Here is a 16,850-nt window from a genome sequence, read left to right as displayed (position 1 = left end):
CTCATTTGATCTTCACAACAATCCACTTAGATATTGCCGAAAAGTGTCTAGTAGAGACTATTAGATGTAAATGAAGGTGAAAATCAGAACATAATACAGTTATCCTCTGTGAAAAAATGGTGTTAAAATGTTAAATAAATTGCAAAGGCATTTAGACTTGCTACCAGCAGCCTTTCTAAACTTAACATCTAACAATAACAACATTGCCACAGGAGACAATAGGATGTAGTGTAATGAACAGAAGGAGAGCTTGAGTCCTGATTGAATTTCTTACTAGAGGATTGATTGTCTTTGGGTAGGCATCTGTTTTTCCTTTTTTCTCCCCTCTCCCCATCTTCAAAAAATTTCAGTGTCTTCAGCTGAAGAGTTGAAGGGTTGTTGGGAAAATCAAATTGCATATAAAAGCATTTTGTAAATGGCATATTTAAGTTTTAGAAGAGAACGCTGGGAAGTTACCACTACTGGGAACATTTTTTTCCAGAAATATTTCCAATTTTTACCTGATTTAAAAATTATTTTGGTAATCAATTGGGGTAATTTTTAAGTCTGTATTCTATTGCTTTCCATGATACAGACTGGATAATCAGTAACTGTTGACTTCCAATTAGTTTTTCAGGAATCTATTTTGTGGACTAATACCAGTTCTGCACACTGTTACACCATGGGCTGTCAATCAATGTCTCATTCAGAGCATTTTGTGTTAGGAAGATACCGGGTGCAAATGAACTCTGAGCTCTGACAGGATCTGCAGTACATAAGGCTTTCAGGAGACAACCCACCTGCTCCACACTTTGAGACAACCAGATTCACAAGGGTTCTCTGCTTACCTCAGTCTCCTCTCTCTCCACTATCTTCCCCTCAACTCCTGTATCCCTGGTGCACAGAACTATTTCCCTAACTGCTCAATGCAATCTCATTTTTGGATTTTTCTGTTTCCTTTACCTAGACACCCTTCCTTTGTAACATCAACTCCTCATGTCATCTCATGAAAGCCTTCTCAGACCCCCAGTTGTACGCCTGTCAAGAATTTCTTGTGGTCATTTTAGCACATTGTATTTAAATTGTTTACTTGTCTGTCTTCTTCAATAGACTGTGAACTCTGGAAGGCAGGGTCCGTGTCTGCCTTGCTGTATCCCTCGCATCTAGTATGGTCCTCACACACTGTGTTTTTTCAATAAATATTTCTTGATTGAATAATGTGAATGGCCCGGAGTTTTAGTAAACAGATGATGCTCTTCCCACCACTACACTTGGTTTTCTGATATTCCACTAGGGCTGGACGCTTGGATTGATACATTTTACCCCGGAAGGCTGACGGTATTTAGACCCAGGCATGCAGGTAGGAACTCATTTGCCTGAATGATCTGACTTCTCGGCAGAACCACCGCCGACATGGTTTGGAGTCGAGTGGCGGGGGTTTGTATGACAGATCCACAAGCAACTGCAATGCTCTCTAGGCAGGAGCTGGAAAGAGGACCTTCAAGGGCCACCGGGATCCCTGGAAAGATGGAAGGACTCATCTCATCACGGCCTCCGCGAGCGCTCTCTACACACTACCTCCTCCAGCGCGCCAAGGCGGTAGTCCCACCCTGTCCCACTTGGCTCCACCCACCTGGCGCGCCCGGGTTACCAAACCCTAGCCGCCAGGGTAAGCGACGCGTTCCTAAGCCCCGCCTCCGGGGCGAGGGCGCGCTCCCCCTCCCAGCTCTGCCTAAGCAGTTCCGTTAGCAGCGGGAGGAAAAACCGTCTTTCGGGTCCCCGCCTCTTCACTCCCAACGCTTTACTCCCTACTCCCCCTGCAATCACTACACAGCCAGCTACGGAGGCCCCTAAAGTACAAATATCCCCCAGGCCCTGGCGTATCCTAATAGGTTTTGTCCTTATTCCTCCAATCGGTCCTAAGGGCCTGCGTTCAGTTTTTGTCAGGGATCTGGCTTGTGAGCTTCTTCTGGCGGCAGGAACTCCAGCGCTTTTTACGGAAGCAAAAGTTGTTTGTTTTTTGGTGTGTGTGTGTGTTTTGTTTGGTTTGGTTTGGTTTTTGCCGCTGAGGCCTCCCGCATTCCTTCCCTCCCACCTCGCAGAATTGTGGCGGGAGGGGGAGGAGGAAGTCAAGGCGCCTGCGCGGAGAGGCCGCTTTCCATCCGGGTCTCTGTCCGTGCGGTGCAGCAGGTCGGTAGGCGGGAAATGGCGACTGGCTGAAGGAGCTGGTTCTGTTGCTGCTGCGGGCTAAGCGGGAAAGACACCACACATTGCGCAGTCGGGACCATCGCCGGAGCCTGAGGACACTTCTCTGTCGTCACAGTTAGGTAATCCCCCTCGTCCAGCCACTGCCGCTGCTTCCAACCTTAGTCCTCCTCCTCTTCCAGGGCCGTCTGCCGGGGTCTCCTCCCCTTCTTAACCGGGTTCTCCAGCGGCTCCGGTGCCTTGGTAGGCATGCACTGTTGGCGCCTTGTAAGTGCGCCGTGTGGAGCCGCTCTTCTCTGGACTTTCCCCTGGGAACAGAAAGGGAGCTCACTTCCCGCCAGCTTCAGCTCCCAGGCTGCGGCCTGTGTTGTGATTTCTGGGGTTAGATTTCACTTTGCTACCCACCCCCACCCCGATCTCACGTTCCTAGTCCCAAACCCTGTGGTCCCTTCGGGTAATTGGGTTAGATTAGCTTTTCTAACCTTGGCCCACCTAATGTTTTCGATATTTCATTCTTTTCTAGTATGGTGCTTTTAGGGGGGCGTTGCTCTTTCTCAGTTTTTATAAACATCTTTTGAGGATCTGGAATTAGAGATTTCATCAAGTTCTGTTAATCTTCTATACTGTTAAAATGTTGAGTTGACATTGTTACTTTTTCGAATCAAGAGTTGTAGTAAAGGACAGCCCATGTGGAAGGCCTGTGGTTTCTGTAGTGGTCAGTTAAGGGTGAATCTTATCGGCCGTAGTATTCGACGCTTTCTTTGGGTGTTAAATGACTATATGGATGTTTACTTTTTCATTCTTGACTAGAATTCTGTGGTAAATAATTGCATAAGTAAATCGTGTTTATTTACTTCTCACCCTAGTGGTGGCTCGATGTGTGAATGATGTTAAGCACTTTAGAGTACCTTAGGGAAGCCTGAAGAGATACTGCTCGTAAACTGCCCTAAGATCCTGAAATGAAATGTACTTAGTAAATGTTCCTCCAAGGCAAGGATTTTCTTTCTAGTGCTAATAAAGTGGTACCATGATTGCCGCCCAATATGGGTATACATATTAGTGACTTAAATGATAGTTGTATCTTAGTAAATTTCAGATTGTAGATTTCTTTATATACAGTTTCCCTATACTTTGCCAAGTTTTAAATTTTCATTTGTTGTCCAACTGTAATCCCTATAAAAACAAGGAAGCCGCTAGTTAGAGCTAGTTTTATTACCCCCCCCCCCCTTTTTTTTAACATTGCAGACCAGTTGTCCTAAAGAGAAGTAATGAGGAGACTGTTGATGTTTTTCAGAATTTGTTTTTCCATCTCGTTGAATTTGGGGCCTTGGTGGGTTTTTTTTTTCCCCCTTAACTAGTCAAATTAAATTTTTAAAATATGGTTCATGTTACACATCAGTCGATGTTTATAACTCAAAGGTTTTCAGTTCTCTAGGTTCAGTTTAGAAGACTTCACTAATGTTAGGTTATTAGGATTAAATTTCAGTGATAAACAAGAACACACCAACTTCATTATAATTGTCATTTGGTAGATTCCCCCCAAGGTCATAAAGAAAGTCAAGGCAGAAGTAGCTCTTAGGTGAAGCAGTCTTTTAGGATTGAATTGAACCTCATACTTGTCTTTTAGGACCAAAAGAATAGGGGGTGGGAAGTGGAGGTGAGGGCGTATTGGATACTTGCTGAGCCTATTTGTTTAAAGAACAGGGCCAAATATGTGACTTAAAGGAATGTAAAATAAATTATTGGACTCTTGTAGGTTTTATCTCTGTTTTAATGACCTTTTTGGGTAGTTTATAAAGCATTGTTTTTAATAAAATTTGGTTTACAGATAGCTGAGTAAGCGTTGTATGTAGATTTTGTCTTCAAGAATTCTCCCGAATTGTTTTAATTCTGTATTCATTCAGTACCTGCGCTCTTTTCATACTCTTCTCAGTATGGGTTGAAAGGTTATAAGAGCTCTAAGTGGTATAGTCCTTAATCTCTGTGGACTTGTAGCTGTATAGAAATTCCAAATAGGGTTGTATAGGAAAACTGAATAGGATTGGTATGTTTTATAATATTCTACATAATGTCTCGGATATTTCATTTGAGCATTCTTTTTCCACTGTTAAGAAATTAGGTATTGGGAAAGTTTTTTCTCCCAAATTAATCTAGCTATTCTCATGTTTGAGATTTCTGGTCTAGAGGTTTCTTCACAAGATTATTAGAGAACAAAATCCATACAGTTCTGGTTTTAAAAAAATAACTTGAACCTGTTGTTCAGAAAGATGTACTAGGCTCTAGACTTGTAACTATAGAATTAATTGCAGATTGAATGAAATGGTATTAAATTATCTCAGTCAGAGGACTGTACTTTGGATTAATGCAGTAAAGTGGTTTGTTAGAATTTGAAGTAAACAGTCTGTAATTATATTTGTAATTTACCAAGTTGTTGTGAAAAGCATAAAGTAGAAAAGACACTGTAAGTCATAAATATCAAATGTTCTGAGAAGGCCTCATATATGGTGTGCTAAGGTAATTATTCTGGGTAGGTTAAAAAGTTATCTGACCATTTTAGGGGCTCCTCCTTGACCCAATTGGTAGAGCATGCAACTCTTGATCTTGGGCTTGTAAGTTCAAGCCCCACGTTAGAGGTATATAGAGATACTTAAAAAATTTTTTTAATTAAAAAAAATTACCTGTTTTAACTGGGTTAACTACAGAGGGTCATTTGCTCTACTATGAAAATGAGAAGATTTAACAGATATAGGACTTAGGATAAAACCATACAGTTGTAGTTGTAGTTTTCACTTATTTGACATTTGCCATGAGGCATATATCCAAGCCAGACATATATTCAGTACTGGTTGTATATGACTACATTAATTTTTAGTTTAAACTGTATTAAGTTGTAACTGGATCTACATTACAGTTAGGTAGATTAGGTGGTTGACTGTAGTATAATTTGAGAATTGCCAGTGCCAAACTTTGTGTCTCTCCTGTGTGTTACGGAATTCTTTTTAAAATGATCTATTTAAAATCACAAATTCTCTGGAAGAGAAACTTTAAACTATTACCTTTATTGGCAATATTATTACATATTAGTTTATCAAATAAACTTGCTGATACTACAAACAGGTGAGGGTTCAGAGGCAGTGGAATGTAGAAGTAAGCTTTTATGTACTTACTGATCAGGAGAGGTGTGGCATATAGGAACACTGTCTAGCAGAGAAAGGCATGGTAGGGGTTGAGTTGTAGTGAGAAGCTTGGGTTTCTTGGAGTCCTTTAAGAATCTTGTGAATCTGACAGTAATGAGGGGTGAGACTAAATGTGGTCTAAAGAAGAATGGTAGAACCGTGAGGACAAATACAGCTTATAGGTTTGGCCAGCCCTTTTGTTTGTTTCCCTCATCTGCAGGTCCCCCAGTTAGTATGGTATTTTTAGAAGAGTGGAGGGAAAAACACTGATATGCCACTGAAAAAAAATAGTGTTGTAAAATTTTTATGTAGTGAGTCTTTTAACTTTATTATAAGGTCACAATAGGCCAGTTGAGTATATTTTGGATCCCCTGTTTTATGGTATTCATAAACTCTCTTGTATTAATTTAGAGAGATTGTAGGAAAGGAAGTATGTCTAGATTAAACATGAATCATCAGCAGTACTTTGACTTGAGGTTCTAGCAATCAGGTTTTCATAATAGCTATAATAATTTTAGAACAGGGAAATGTGTTTACTACTTTAAACAAACATAAAGCTGTGCTATTAGAAGGCACTTGAATACTTAAAAAATAATTGAGATTAATATTTAGTAATAGTTGCTTATATAGTTTAGGAAGAATGTTTTTTTCCTTTGGACTAAGTACTTCCATATCAAGAAATTCTTTGGGGGGGTGTCTGGGTGACTCAGTTGGTTAAGTGTCTGCCTTGGGCTCAGGTCATGATCCCAGGACCCTGCTCAGCAGGGAGTCTGTTTCTCCCTCTGTGCCTCCTTCTCCTCGGGCTCCCTCTCTCTCAGATAAATAAATAAAATATTAAAAAAAAAAAAAAGGAATTCTTTGGGAAATAAAAAAGCAGAGATGTTGCTAAAAGTAAGTAAGAAGGGGAAGATTAAGACCCTGTTAGCATAATCTGATATTTTAAGTTTCTCATGTTGACCAGTTTAAGTAATCTTTGAGTAGGAATTTTTATGCCTTATTGAAAAAAGAGTATGTTATTTTTTTTTAAAGATTTTATTTATTTATTTGAGAGAGAGAGCACACGCATGAGCGGGGTATGGGGAAGGGCAGAGGGAGAAGCAGTTGGGGGCTCAGTCCCAGGACCCTGGGAACATGACCTGAGCCGAAGGCAGATGCTTAACCGACTGAGCCACCCAGGCGCCCTGAGTATATTACTTGTTAAAAATATCCAGAACACATAAGTATCTTTTTAGTTGAGAAAAAACTATGGTTATTTGTTGTAGTAGTAATTGTTTTTTTCCTGGTGTTCCCCAAATATGTATGATTATCCTGTTGCATTGAAAATGATTAACTTCTCACTGACCTTACAAGTACCTGCTTTAGTATATTTTGTTAAATAAGATAATTATACAATCCTTTAATTTTCTGAGGTACTGATAAAAATTATTTGAAAAATATTCACAATCACATTTCAAACAATTGTGCACTTTTTCCTTATTGGGAGTATACCTTTTTATTTTTATTTTTTTTTTAGTCATAGCAAACAAAAGGTACTTCTGTTAGAGAATTATGATTATACCTTGTCTTTGACTAGTTTATTTATTTATTTTTAAAGATTTTATTTTTAAGTAATCTGTGCCCCTAACGTGGGACTCGAACTCATGACCCCAAGATCAAGAGTTGCATGCTCTACCGACTGCCAGCCAGGTACCCCTACTAGTGATTTAAATAGAAATTCACTCTGGGTGCCTGGCTACCTCAGCCCATAGAATGTGTGACTCTTGATCTTGGGGTTGTGAGTTCAAGTCCCATATCGGGGGTAGAATTTACTTAAAAAAAAAAAAAAGTTCACCCTTCATAGATCTTGTCTTTAGTTTCTCCCCATCAAAATGACCAGTTTTTATGTGGTAGGTAGCATAAGAATAGTAGGGATTATTTCAGATACTGTAAATGTATTTTGGGCAAAGGCCTTGGTGTTTTACTACATAATTTTAAAGATTTTTAGTTAATAACTGTTTTTCTTTTTTGTCAACATCTCATTGGTTCTTAATAAATTAATATTTTCTGCAGGTTTCAGATTTCTGCTAGCTTGAGAGTAGGTTTAATATAAAATTAATTTTCTTTATTTTATTTTATTTTATTTTAAGATTTTATTTATTTATTTGAGAGAGAGAGAATGAGAGATGGAGACCACGAGAGGGAAGAGGGCAGAGGGAGAAGCAGACCCCCTGCCAAGCAGGGAGCCCGATGCGGGACTCGATCCCGGGACTCCAGGATCATGACCTGAGCCGAAGGCAGTCGCTTAACCAACTGAGCCACCCAGGCGCCCAAAATTAATTTTCTTTAAATAGAAGTTTTAATCAGAGTATAAATAAGTAGCTATATTTCTCCTCTTGCTCAGTTTTGGTGAGAACTACGTAAATAAAAAGCACTCTTAGGAAAATTCTGCTAAAATTAAATTCACTTTTTTTATTTTCAAATTTTCGTTGTTAATGTATCTAATAAGTACATTGTAATATGTACATATACAGGTGACGCAGCAAATTAAAAAACAAAAATGTTGGAATATATATATGTCCTAGAAAGGATAGTAATATGAAAAATGATAGATTGGAGTGACAAAATTCCTATGTGCTTTTTGAGGAAAAAGAAAAGTTTCTCATGAATATTACAGTACTCAATTCTTAAGAATTCAGAAATTACATTTTTTTGCTAACACATTGTATTATAAAGTGTTATTGATAGGAATTTCTTTCATACCATGTAGTTGAATGCCCTTTTTACAAGATGTTTAAACTATATTTATTGGAGGTAGTTAAAATTAAAACAATCTCCAAATTACTGTTCTTTTTTTTTTTTTTTTTAGATTTTACTTATTTATTTGATAGAGAGAGACAGCGAGAGAGGGAACACAAGCAGGGGGAGTGGGAGAGGGAGAAGCAGGCTTCCCACGGAGCAGGGAGCCCGATGTGGGGCTCGATCCCAAGACCCTGGGATCATGACCTGAGCCGAAAGCAGACACTTAACGAAGGAGCCACCCAGATGCCCCTCCAAATTACTGTTCTATTAAAGATTAGGTTAAAGAAATAAAAAATGTCCTCAGCGGGACATACTACCTCATGCTATCCATAATATATGTTGATTTTGTCCTAAGGGTATTTCTACTGAGGACATACAAGGTTTTAAGTTGGGGTACTTATCAAGTAATCATAGTAATCAAAACCTATATCTGAAAGACTGTGCCTTAGTATTTTCAGTGATTAACAAACTGAATAATGCCCTCTATTCTCATAGAGTGTTTTAGTCATCACTAATTTAACAATCCACATATTTTGTTTCTCCAGAGAAAAATAATTGATCATGGATTTAGAAAAAGCATTCTTTGTTGTTCTTGTTCATCAAAGCAAACTTTGAGAGGAAAAAAACCTCATAATTTAATCAACCTAACTCAGCAGCTCTTTTATTTTTTGTATATTCTCTGTATTTTGACAAATGCTTTTGACTATAAGTTTATTATATTTAGTAGTTTCTGAAGAAGCCTATAATGTTAGCTAATAAAAAAAGACAAAATCATATATCAAAAATAGTAATAACCCAGAAAGACCACCTATCTTTATCACACACTTTTTTGGGGAAGGATTTGATGAGAACTCTCCTTGTACTGGAGTTGATGCTTATATAATACCCCTCTACATACTCCTTCTGCTCTAGTTGACTTTTGACTTTTATTAGGTAGTAAGTGGGAGGGACCGAGAAATCTCTTCCTTCTCTGAAGTCATTTAATGAAAGCTTAGGGAAGTAGTGGAGATTAAAGTGGAGAGTTACAATACCTGAAGCTGTTGATTTCAGATTAGTCAGGCTAGAAATAAACGGTGAAAACAGATGCTGACACTTTTGAAAATGTTATTTGGTATCAATGAAGGCAGTGATTTTTAGCTTTTTCTTTCGTAATATAAATTTTAATATAAATTTAGTAGTGATACCATTTGTAATAGTATAAATTAACAAACCCATGGAAATCTAGAGCTAGAGGAGACCAAAGGGGTCATCTAGTCCAGTAAAGCCTTTGTTTTATTAATGATGAACCATTTTGAAGATTTTTTAACATGTAGTAAATGTTTGTCTTAATTAGGGTGCTGTGGGATGAGTTGTATGTAATAGAAGGATGAAAACGGCTCAGATTAATTAATGACTCATTTCCCATTTTGGCAGCTTTTTTCTTTTGGTAAAATTTACATGTAGTGAAATGCACAGATCTCATGTCCAGTAACAACTTCTGCTGTTGAGGAAATGCTAGAGTGATTGCATGACTTAATCATTGCCTGATCAGTGTCACAGCTAACTAATGATAGATTTGGGATGGGTACCTCCCTGTTACCCCTTCAGTATCTCCCTGAGGAGGCTACTCCATAACCTTGCATGCATATATTCTTTGTATAGCTAACGTATAATTTGTATATACCTAAATTTTATGGGAAAACCCAGACTTTCCTTTAAAGTTTGATTTCTGATCTTTTTACAGTTTTCTTTATTACCTACTTTTATTTCCCTCTTCTCTGCTTTATTCAGCAAATACTTGTTTAAAGGATATACATCAGTTTAGTCCTAGATAATTTGTTAAGAATCCTTTATATATGCAGTGTGCTCTTTTGTTGCTTTGATAGAAATTTGTGCACTCTAGACCTCAATAGCAAATTATTGAGTTTATGCTTGTAGCATTATTATAATTTTGTTAACACAAGATAATTTGTAACTGTGATTGTTTGCTTCAAATGTTGCTTGGAATCCGGGATTTTGTGAAGAGGAAGGAAATCTTATGAGGAAGGAACATTTTTAGTTTTATTTATAGGCCTCTTTTTTGTGAGCAGGAATTGATTGCTGCAGTGAGGATTATTTATGTTTTAGTGACATAGTTTTTTTTTCCCTTTCTCTGGTCTCTGAGGAAAATGAGAAAAATTATGGTTCAGTTAAACAAAGATTGAGTTTTCTTTTGTTCCAGGTTACTGGAGTTACAGATAAGACTTTTGCCTTCAAGACTCTTACAATCTAGTGGAGCTAAAGATATTTAAATTATTTCAGTAGGATTTGTTAAGAGCTTAAGTAGAGATAATCATAGGTTTACCATAGGCTTAGGGATGTGGAGGTGGTTACTTAACTTACGGGGTGCATGTTACTTGGGCTTTCAGTGATGAAGATAAGAATTAGTTTAGTTGAAAGAATGTTTGAGGTAGAGAAAAGCAGAACAGTGTGGACAGGAACTATTATTGGAGCACATAGAGTGGGGCAGCAAATAGCAATGAAAAAAGACTTGGAGTGATAGATTGTGTAGGGTTTTATATATAATGCTGGAGTTTAGTCTTTATTTTGAAGGTAGTTAATAAGGAACAGGCAGATTTGTGGAGTGTGGAGGATGGATTTAAAGGGGACAAGTTGAGAAATGTTTTAGAGGTAAAATTATCAGGATTGGGGGCGCCTGGGTGGCTCAGTCGTTAAGCGTCTGCCTTCAGCTCAGGTCATGATTCCAGAGTCCTGGGATCGAGCCCCGCATCGGGCTCCCTGCTCTGCGGGAAGTCTGCTTCTCCCTCTCCCATTCCCCCTGCTTGTGTTCCCTCTCTCGCTGTGTCTCTCTCTGTCAAATAAATAAATAAAATCTTAAAAAAAAAAAATCATCAGGATTGGTGATCGACTATAGGGGACAAGAGAGAGGAGGAATGAATAGGATGTTTAGGGTGATTTGTGGTTTGGTTGATTAGATAGATGGTTGGTAGCATTATTTGTGATCAAGAATATAGGAGGGGCTCCTGGCTGGCTCAGTTGGTAGAGCATGTGGCTTTTGATCGCGGAGTCATGAGTTTGAGCCCCACATTGGGTGTAGAAATTGCTTAAATAAACTTAAAAAAAAACACAGAATAAAGTAGGAAATATATAGTAGGAAGAGCAGGTTTGGGTATGGGGGTGGGATGGGAATGTGGGTGGGAAAGTGAGTTCAGTTTTGGGTAAGTTGAATTTAGGTGCCACGTGTTGAGTGTGTTGAGAAGTGTTGAGAAGGCTGTTGGATGTGAGTCTGAAATTTAGAGGGGATAGGGAAACTAGCAGAATTAATTTTGTAATTGGTAGTGAACATTTGGAAGAAGCTTTCTCCCTACCCCCTAAGCCCACACTACTTTTCCAAACCTTTTAGCTGTACTGTAGGTAAATAGGAAGCAAACTTCATTGCCGAGTTTTAGATTGCTGAGCCATCAGCTTTTTCTATTCCTGTAATGAGATCTGGTTTAAATTTGAAAAAAGTGGAAACGGTTTACATTATATACTTTCCCCCCCTGCAGGGTCATGAGTTCTTAGGCTTAACATGTCATTGCCCCCATTGCTATGTTTGTTTTATGATGTAATCTATCTAAATTTTACCATTTTCATTCATTAGTAGTACATTTATTTCCCTAGTGTATTCATTTCCCAATCTTGTTTTATTCTACATTACTGATAATAGAAAAGAGCTTACCTAGTAATGGAGCTCCAGAAAACCTAGAGGATATGTTAAATTCTAACATAAATAGAATTACCAAGATGAAGCAGTATGCGCATGTTCAAAATTCTTCCCTTTATATTTTAAGTTTAAATAATATTAGGTTATTGCAGATGTTGTGTATGCAGTTTCTGATTGGTACTTGGCCCAATTAATATGTATCATTTAATTTTGTTATCAGGGTAATGCTGACCTCATAAAATGAGATGGGAAGTGTTTCCTTTTTCTAAAAGAGTTTGTGTCGATTTGGTGTTTTTTGTTTTTGTTTTAAATGTTTGGTAGGATTCTCCAGTGAAGTCATCTGCACCCCTGTGTTGGACACTTTTCCTATAATTTCAATTTATTAAAATAGATATAGGGCTGATCAGGTTACCTATTGTGTGAGCTTTGGTGGTTCATGTTTTTTTGAGGAATTTGACCATTTTATCTAAACTGTTGAATATATGGGCATAAAGTTATTTGAAATATTCCATTATTGTTCTTATAATGTCTGTGGGATGTGTACTGATTTTCCCCTTTCCATTCCTGATATTTGTAATTTGTGTCTTTTTTTTTTTTCCTCAGTCTTGCTAGAGGTTTATCAATTTACTGATCTTTTCTAAAAATCAACTTTTGGTTTTTTGAGTTTTCTGTTTTTCTACTCATTGGTTTTTGTTTCTGTTGAATGCTTTGTCTTTTGACAATGGGTTGTATATTTCTTTTTTGTGTGTCTTGCAATATTTTATCAAATGCCAGATATCATGAATAGCACAGTAGGGACTGAGTAGAGACCGGGATTTTTAGTGTAGGGGGTCTGGATGAGTTGAATTTTGGTTTTGTTGTTGCAAAGGATTTTTTTTTTTCTTTGCAAAGAATATTTTAAGTGCACCATTGATTTCATACCTCTCTAGTGTTACTTTGTCCTTTAGCTAGAAACTGAGGCATGAGAATGTGTTTCTCAGTTTTCCTGATTGACTCTCGGTTTTTGGCTTTCCTTGTGCCTTTGTGCCTCTGTGTGGACTGTAGATGCTCCTGATTCTCTTCCAGTGATATATTACAGTTGTGTTAATCTGTGCTTGTTCACCTGGTGGTGGAGTCAGGAATATCTTTGTTGTCCTGGTTCAGTCTCAATATAGGGTAGGCCTGTGTATCTAGACATCAGGGGTGGGGCTCTGTCAGTGATTGCTCCTCTGTGCTAAATTAGGCCTTGCATCTTTTCAGGTCTTGTTTTCAAGCCTTGCCTCAGTGGTAGGAGGTAGCTGAAGGCAGTGGTATTAAGATCCTGGGCCCAAAACTGTTTTCCTGCCCCTCCCATAGTGGTAGAAGGGTTTTTTTTTGACTCTACGGTCATTTTAACGATGTCTTCACTTACGCCCTGAAGGTGACTGGACTTGCTGCCCCTCCCCCAGCTTTAAAATTTTCTTTCCTTAGGGGAGAAGGATCTGGTTAGGGCTTTGATATTTTTTCCCTGGTAGAAGCTGCTCTTCTCTTCAGCCCTGCACTACAGAAGATTCTTTCTAGTCACATGTTCCCATATTGGGAGCACCTGGCGGAGGTCTGTGGCAAAAATACTGCAAATATAGAGTCTCATGGGGTCTAGGGCTCCCAGGAGTACTACTCTGTATGACAGCTCACTTTGCCTTAAGGCATTTATTAACAATTAGATGAATTCTTTTTACCTGCTTTTATGGCACTGCTGTCTTTCCCCTTGTTCTGCTGCAGGTGAGCCAGCGCTTACATCCTTGTCTTTTCTTGAATATTTATTTGGTTGTCCTATGACCTCAGCTCTCTGATGGGTTCAAGAAAAGTTTGATTTTGCAGTTTATACAGTTTTTAAATTGTTGTTAAGCTGGTAGCAGCATTTTTTCCCCCAACTTCTTGTTGTGTAGGCAGACCCCAGTTAATGTATAAAAATGGATCTTTAGGCAAAATTCCACAATTAGAGGAGGTTTTCTGTCTGTTCTAGAGCTGTAGTTTGTAATTCCATGAATTCTTTGTGCTCAGGTTGCTTGGGATAAACTCCCTCTACCTTTTCCATGGTTTAGTCCCTGTTGGGGCCTGACATTTTGGCGTTCGGTGCCACAAGGACCGCCCGATGATGGTATGCTGTGACTGCCAGCAAGGGTGGAAGGTGGAGGTGCCGGGATGGAACATAGCAGCGGGAAGAGCAAATTTTTTCCTCTTCCCTAAACATTGCAGTTACTCCCAAACTACCTTATGGTCAGCCCCTCCTTTACAATTTTTGTTACCATTCCCCCAAACCCGTCTTTCTCCCAACCCTACTTATCCTTCCATTCCATTTCCTGTTATGAAAGGCCCAGAAAAACCAGGTAATACTAAAATTTTTGATCCCAAACTTAGATGAAATATTTCTGTACTTTGTATATCTGACGATCCAGCATTTTTTGGTCTATGGGTTATTTTGTCAGTTCTTATAAGTAGTAAATATATAAACAGAATATGAGGGCAGATTTTACTTAGTCCCCTTTTCTGTACTTTTTTTTCCCTTTTCTGTACTTCTGTTCTTCCCCTTTTTAGTGTAGTTTGTTAAAAAATAAAAAGAAGGGGCTCCTGGGTGGCTCAGTCGTTGAGCGTCTGCCTTCGGCTCAGGTCATGATCCCAGTGTCCTGGAATCGAGCCCCACGTCGGCTCCCTGCTCCGCGGGAAACCTGCTTCTCCCTCTCCCACTCCCCCTGCTTGTGCTCCCTCTCTCGCTGTGTCTCTCTCTGTCAAATAAATAAAATCTTAAAAAAAAAAAAAGAAAAGGGGTTTTGTTTTCCCATTCCAGAGTCCCCATCTCTCACTCTCTTGGAAACCTTTACCTTACGTTATCATTAGTGGCTCAGAAAAAGGGATTAGATGGAGATCTGTAGGTTCCCCCCCTTTTAATTATGGTAAAATATACAGAACATAAAATTCACCTTTTAAACCATTTTTAAATGTACAGTTCAGTGGTACTAACTACATTCATCTTGTGCAGCCATTACCACTATCCATCTCCTGAACTTTTTCTTCTTCCTAATGTGAAACTCCGTATCTATTAAATAATAGCCCTCTTTCCCTTCCTTCCTCCAGGCCCTGGCAACCACTATTCTACTTTATATCTCTATTGAATTTGAGTAGGTACCTCATGTAAGTGAAATCATACATTATTTGTCCTTTTGTGACTGATTTATTTTCCTTAGCATAATGTTATCAAGTTTCATCCATGTTGTAGTATATTGCAGAATTTCCTTCCTCTTTAGGGCTAAATAATATTCCATTGTATATTCATATCAAATTTTGTTTATCCACTTACCTGTTGGGTTTTTTTTTAAGATTTTATTTATTTATTTGACAGAGAGAGAGAGCGCACAAGCCAGGGGAGAGGGAGAAGCAGGCTCCCCACTGAGCAGGGAGCCAAATGTGGGACTCGATCCCAAGACCCTGGGATCACGACCCGAGCTGAAGGCAGATACTTAACTGACTGAGTCACCTCAGCACCCCTCCACTTACCTGTTGATAGACACTTTTGCTTCCACCTTTGGCTGTTGTGAATAATGCTGCTGTGAATATGGCTATACAAATATCTGTTTGCTTTCAATTCTTTATAGAGTATATACCTAGAAGTAGCATTGCTAGATCATATGGTAATTCTATGTTTAATTTTTTGAGGAACTACCATAGTGACTGAACCATTTTCCACAGTGACTGAACCGTTTTACATTCTTATCAGCAATGCACAAGGGTTCCAGTCTCTCCACATCCTTTTGACACCTCTTATTATCTGTCTTTTTGATTATAGCCATCCTAGTGGGTGTGAAGAGGTATCTCATTGTGGTTTGGTTTGCATTTCCCTAATGATTAGTGATGTTGAGCATTTTTTGATGTGCTTATTTGTACATCTTCTTTGGACAAATACCTGTTCAAGTCTTTTACCCATTTTTGAATGAGGTTATTTGATTTGTTGTTGTTGTAGTTTTTCAAAAATATTCTGGATATTAAGCCTTATAAGATATATGATTTGCATATATCTTATTCACTATTGATAGTGTCCTTTGATGCACAAAAGTTTTCACTGTTGATAGTGTCCTTTGATGCACAAAAGTTTTTAACTTTGACGTAGTCCAATTTATCTTTTTTTCCTTTTGTTGCCTATGCTTTGGTGTCATATCCAAGAAATCATTGCCAAATTCAGGGTCATGCGGTTGTCCCGTTTTCTTCTAAGAGTTTTATAGTTTTAGCTCTTAAGGTCTTTGATCCATTTTGAGTTAATTTTTATATATAATGTAAGGTAAGGATCCAGTTTCATTTTTTTGCATTTGGATACTCAGTTTTCCCAGCACTAGAGATCGATAGTTTTACTGTCAATAGGCTTGGTGTAGAAATATGGAATATAGTTTTCCACATGTTGGTATAATGGTTTAGATTCTAGATTTTTTTTTTTTTCAAGATTTATTTATTTTAGACAGAGCAGGGGAAGGGTAGATGCAGGGTAGAGAAGGAGACAGAGAAGGAGAGAGAATCTCAAGGAGACTCCCCACCGAACATGGAACCTGATTTGGGGCCAGATCCCAGGACCCTGAGATTATGACTTGAGCCAAAACTAAGAATCCGATGCTTAACGAACTGAGCCACCCAGGCACCCCTCGGTTTTTCTATTCAGTTACATTATGGGTAAAAATATGACATAGGAGCTCCCCTGGAACTGTAATCCCCATTTGTAACACTATTTCTATGAGAAGTTTTATTTTGAGCTCCTAACTGCCAATTTGTAAACACAGCTGTTTGTAAGTTAACCCTATTTTAAGGCTTTGTATAGAAGGGTTCAGCAGGAAAATCACTTGTGAATGTGTATTTAGAAAAGAGCAGTAAAAACAAACTTTAGAGGCTGATGGGAAATTAAAATTATTGGTACCTTTTTAATTAGTTTCTTACTGGTGATAAATATACCATTTTTACATTGTCGGTTATTTTTATTGAAATGACCTGGAAATTGTTACCTAAACAGTTCTGCCATTTTTTCCACC

The 16,850-nt window shown here is 38.4% G+C and overlaps 1 protein-coding gene across 3 annotated transcripts in view; it reads left to right on the top strand.

The window, feature by feature from the left end:
• The first annotated feature begins 1,810 nt into the window (after positions 1-1,810).
• CTDSPL2 (CTD small phosphatase like 2) overlaps positions 1,811-16,850 on the top strand; it is an 80,203-nt gene continuing 65,163 nt past the window's right edge. Inside the window, exon 1 of one of the 3 annotated variants that reach the window (XM_045900175.3) lies at positions 1,811-2,301. The gene's annotated coding sequence lies outside the window, so the exon portion shown is untranslated. Of the gene's footprint in view, positions 2,307-16,850 lie in introns of all 3 variants that reach the window. The other 2 variants (XM_045900176.3, XM_045900173.3) reach the window with 2 other exon arrangements.

Source organism: Mirounga angustirostris, unplaced genomic scaffold, assembly GCF_029215605.1.
Source record: "Mirounga angustirostris isolate CCGP_5_RB_7025 unplaced genomic scaffold, mMirAng1.0.hap1 SCAF_9, whole genome shotgun sequence".
NCBI classification, from domain to species: domain Eukaryota; kingdom Metazoa; phylum Chordata; class Mammalia; order Carnivora; family Phocidae; genus Mirounga; species Mirounga angustirostris.
This window is presented reverse-complemented; position numbering and strand designations above follow the sequence as displayed.